The sequence below is a fragment of the Lygodium microphyllum genome, chromosome 6 (assembly GCF_053477565.2).
Source record: "Lygodium microphyllum isolate KBCC chromosome 6, Lygodium_microphyllum_v1.1.10, whole genome shotgun sequence".
NCBI lineage: Eukaryota > Viridiplantae > Streptophyta > Polypodiopsida > Schizaeales > Lygodiaceae > Lygodium > Lygodium microphyllum.
In genome coordinates this window covers 65029045-65034271 of record NC_141140.1, presented here as the reverse complement: position 1 = coordinate 65034271, position 5227 = coordinate 65029045, and positions in this window count along the sequence as shown.

The following is a 5227-nucleotide window of genomic DNA, read 5'->3' as shown; positions in this document are numbered from 1 at the left end:
ACCAAAAATGCTTAGGCATATTCTTTTCAGCCATCGAGGCGCGTGCAACTTCTGCAATATGCCTGTTTTTCCTTTCTGCAACCCCATTTTACTGTGGGGTATACCTGCATGTGAACTGTCTCTTTATCCCATGAGACCTCAGAAAATCACTGAACTCATTTGAGAGGTACTCTCCCCCTCCATCTGACCTCAAGCACTTTACTTTCAAGCATGTTTCTCTTTCAACTGCAGCCTTGAAAGTTCTAAAGTGCTCAAAAGCTTCACTCTTTTCCTTCATAAAATATATCCACAGCTTTCTAGAACAATCATCAATGAATGTGACAAAGTATGAACTGCCTCCAAGAGATACATTTTGTGTAGGCCCCCAAATGTCTGTATGCACAACATCAAGGATATTTCTGCTTATATCTCTGTCATGTGAAAAGGGTTGTCTTGTCTGCTTACCAAACTGACATGCTTCGCATACCTTATGAAATTTTGCAACTTTAAATATAGGCAAACCTGTAACCAACCCTTTGGACTGCATTAATTTCAGCCTTTGTACATTTGCATGTCCAATGCGTTTGTGCCAAATTTCAATGTCTGCAACAACTCCTTTTCCTTTGGCATACATAGCAGCATTCATAGTAGGAATTCCAGCATCCAGAGTAAAAACATACGTCCAACTCTACTTCCCTTTACTACCAACCTGCACTTGTCATTGAAATCTTCTACAAAGCATCCCTTTGCATTAAATCTGACTTGCAACCCTTGCTCTACCATTTGACCGACTGACACCAAGTTCTTTGTAATAGATGGCACATGTAATACATCTGAAAGACTCTTTGTCTTACCATCATGCAAGGACAAGGAAACTTTTCCAATGTGTGAAATTGGGTGGCATGAGTCATCACCCGTCTGCACATAACTTGCATTCTGCAAATCCTGCATCTCTCCAAACCATTCTGCATGGCTGGTCATATGATTGGATGCACCTGAATCAACATGCCAAACATATTCATGTGTTTCCTTGCCTGTAACAGCATTCAACATATGCTGCATAACAAACAAACGTTCATTTTTGTCTTCATTCTGTCGTGAAGAAGATGCATAGTTTCCTTGCTACAATTTACCACTGCGAATATCATATTTCTTAGCATAACATTGGGCTGCAATATGACCTGTTTTGCCACAGTAGTGACACACAATACCAGAATTGTTAGAGCCTCTATTTTTCCATCCACCTCTTCCTCTAAAGCTCCCCCTGCCTCTAAAGATACCATGACCTCCTGAAGCCTGCATATCGCCAAATTGCTGATTCAATCTGTTTTGCTGGTTGTCACTACCACGTCCTGTACCACGGCCTCTTGAAGAGAACCTGCCACGTCCCCTTCCTGAACTGGAGTAGAAAGCCTGGACCTGTTCACCACTTCTTTCAGATGTCTCACTCTGCATGTTGATTTCTTCAGTGATCATTAGAGAGACCAACTCATCGAAATCTGGGAATGGCTTTCTAACATATATGGAAGTTACAAAAGACTTCCAAGCCTTTTCATTGTTAAGTCCACCCAAGGTTGATGACGCCAAATCATCATCATCGGGCATTGCATCAATCGCTGCCAATGCATCTGCAATGCTCCTTACCTTCAATGCATACTCATTGATAAAAATCTTCCCTTTCTTTAATGTATTCAACTCTTGCTTGAGTTGAATCTTTCCCGCCTTTGTATTTACAGAAAACATACTTTCAAGTATGGTCCAAGCTACATATGAATTCTCTGCATTTCTAATGTGTCCCAGCATATTATTGTCAATTACTGCAGACAACCAATACATGACCTTTTTATCCTTTGCATTCCATTCCTTCCGTGCCTTTGTCTCTTCTGTAGTTGGAGGATCACTCACCTCCGGCTCCTTTTCTTCACCTGAAACAAACTCGTAGAGGCCTTTTCCAATAAAGAAATTTGTGACACGGAACTTCCATGAAGGGTAGTTGTTCTTGTCGAGCTTCTCAATGATGGGGCTTCCACTGTTCTCTGCCATTATCACAGAACTAATACCAAACAACAAGAAAATCTTCTGCAACCCTCGACCTGTAGTGCACAGCAATACACCAAACAGCCTTTTTCACTGTCTACTCAACAATACATGCAATCTGCAACCAGTTTGCAGATAAACCTTGTGTTTACTCACTGGTAAACACCTTTAAACTCTCAAATCTGAAATCTGTAACCTATAACCTGTGCACCCACTTTCGGTCAATATAGTCGAAGTCACAACGTACCCTGAAACTGCTGTCCACAACCTTGCGGCTCTAAAACGGGCCCTGAAATGGCCTCAAATGCCCAAAATAACTGTGGGAAAGCCCTAAAGGGCGAATCTGCAGAATATGCAGCGCTCTTCGTGCACACCAAATCTCACTGCAATCTGAGATTTTTGCTCTGCCCTGCTTCCGGTGCCTCCACAGGCACTATCCAAGAGAAAGAGTAGAAGGATGGGAGAGCTTCTTACCCGTGGCTTGCTTGCTCGAACCTTGCTTCTTCTCCTTTGCTTCAACCTTCAAAATCAGCCTCTCTCAGTGGTGCGGCTCTGATACCATGTCAAGAATCGCGTGGTGGGGGGAGTTGCTCAAGATGCTGCACCGAACACACACAGAATGCACAAGGAGAAGCTCACTCAAGAGACAAGAAGAGAGATGGAAGCCAAAAACGTTTTCTTGCTGATTTCTTCTTCTTCTTCCACACTCTTTACAATGTATAAAAAGTATAGATAAGATGCAACATAAAGGAAAGTGGCCTACTAAGTCAAACAATGCATAACCGACTACACTAGTCGACTGGCGCTATAACTATGTCAGCTGTAAATAGGTGTAACAACCTTAATATAATAAGTAATGAGTCAGTGGCCATGTGTGAGTCATAATGACCACCGACGTGCTAAGTGTAGACGTGTGGACCCATCTAACCAGGCGGTCCATCATCCATGTCCACATGGTCTTGTGCTTCGTCTTCTAGCCTTTGCCTTAGGCGTCTTCATTCTCTTATGCCTCATTTTCTTTGGCACTGAGTTGCTCTTTCAAGTTTCAAATTTCTTTTTGATGCTCCGGAGCTTGCCATGTTATCTCTAGCCTTATAGCCGTGGCAACTTCTCTTTCAGCCTCTAGTTTTGTAGCCATGCCTTCTTCTCTTCCTTAGCCTTCTCTAGCTAGGCTAGGAGTTCAACTACATAGGCATCATAGTTAGTGGCCGGGGGCATTGTTGGCGGTGCTGTGGGTGGATGCTTCCAACCTTTTCTGCTTTGGGTCTTGTCTTGACTCGGTGTCTTGACTTGCTTTGGGTCTTGTCTTGACTCGGTGTCTGACTACAATCGGCCTTTTGGCTCCTACCCCTGGCACTATCTCTTGTACTTTTGTGACCAAAAACTGCATCATGGACATGAGCTAAGTGGTGTCCATGGCAGGTGATGGCTCCTGTGTTGTGGAGGTAGTGGTGGTAGTTTGAGAGGTGTGAGAGTCGAAGGGAGGGGATGCAGTGGGGCTTTGCCCTTTCCTGCAACAATAGGGGCCACTCCCGCGCTGCCACTTGGTTCACCTTCATGCTGTGGGCTCAAGGTGGCTATTTCTTTGGCACCGTGGGTCTCCTCTATAGACCTGTGCATGGCCTCTGCCATGTCTTCATCATCATTTCTCCTTAGCTCCTCAGCCTCTTCTTCCACTCTCCTTCTCCTCCCCTCCTCGGCTCTTTGTGATTCTTCTCTCACTTTCTTCATTTCTTCCTCCTCTTTTCTCCTCCGTTCTTCTTCCACCCTTTTGGATTCTTTTTGGGCTCTTTTTAGCTCCACCTTTCATCATCTCCTCTCTACTTTGTTGCTGGGGCTTCGTGGCCTTCTTCTTCTCTTGTGCCCTGGCCTCCTTCTAGGTAGCTTGCACTTCCTGTTCTCCCCGGTCACGCTGATGGGTCTCACATTGTATTGCTCTACATCAAGGTGCGGCGATTGCTAGGGTGTCTCTCCTACCTCCTCTTTAACTCCTTCTGCCTCCTTTATGGCCTCTTGAATGATAGCTGTTAAGACTCCGCCCTGAATTTGATCTTGGAGGCCTTGGAGGCAGGCTTCTTATGCACTGATCTGGCTGTTGAGGCTGGGGACTCCCCTCTTGCTAGTCCTGCACTTGTGGCTAGGATGGTGGCCAAGGTCTTGATGGTTCTTAAGACAAACCCATTCCAATCCACTTCTTCAGGGGACCTTGTAGCTATACACTCTAGTAGTGGCACACCAATCCTGCTCATCAATGCATTGTACCTCTATCCTGAGAAGAGGGCATGGGCCATCTTTGCTTGCATCCTCACTTCTGGGTTTGGGATGTCTGACTTATCCCATCCGCGGTGTGCACATCATTCTTATTCACACCTAGCATTGCATACACGTCTCTTCAATGGCGTTTTTCTTTCTTGGGGGCCAAACCTAGGGCCTTCTCCACCATTGCAGCACTTAGGGGCACCTTCACTTGGCGTTTTTCTTCTCTTTTCATCATGACTATTATTGTGTCGTAGTTTCTTGCATCGTCAAATCTTCTCAAGAACTCTGTGCACATGCTATAGTCAATTGCTTGCCCTACTTTCTCCACGCACTTCTAGAGGGCACATTTTTCCACCAGCTTCTTTATAGCTGGCTCCTCCAATATAGCTTCATCTAAGTTTAGTGTATGTTTAAAGGTGAAATGGCTAAAGCTCTAGTCTTGACACTCATGCCATACCTAGTCTGCTATTCTTTCGTGAAAGGGAGCTTGCCACCTTTATTGTGCCTTGCCATTATGGGTACATGTCATTCATCATAATCCAACATTAGTATTCCTCATATGACTTTTTGGTAAGCAAGAAATTAATTTTCCTTTCATGAAGAGAATGAATAAGCTGAATTAAAGGCATTAAATTTTTTGAATAGCTGCCTATTCATTCCAAAACATTTTTGACATTTTCTTTCCAACCCTTTCTATTCTTTCTTGCTTTTAACTTTGATTAAGGCTTTTTGTTTCCTTCTTTTTTCCTATCACCTTACCCCCCCCCCTCCCTTAATCACCTAATCACCTTACCTCCTCCCCCCTCGGGAAATGATGAGAATCCTTCCTAGGATTGGACATGGGAGAGGCAAGGCATTTGAGCATAGTATGGTGCTATCTATTTTGGCATAAGCCAATCATAGAAATTAGGGTTGTATTCCAAGTGGGCATGACAATCGAGATTACGAGGGC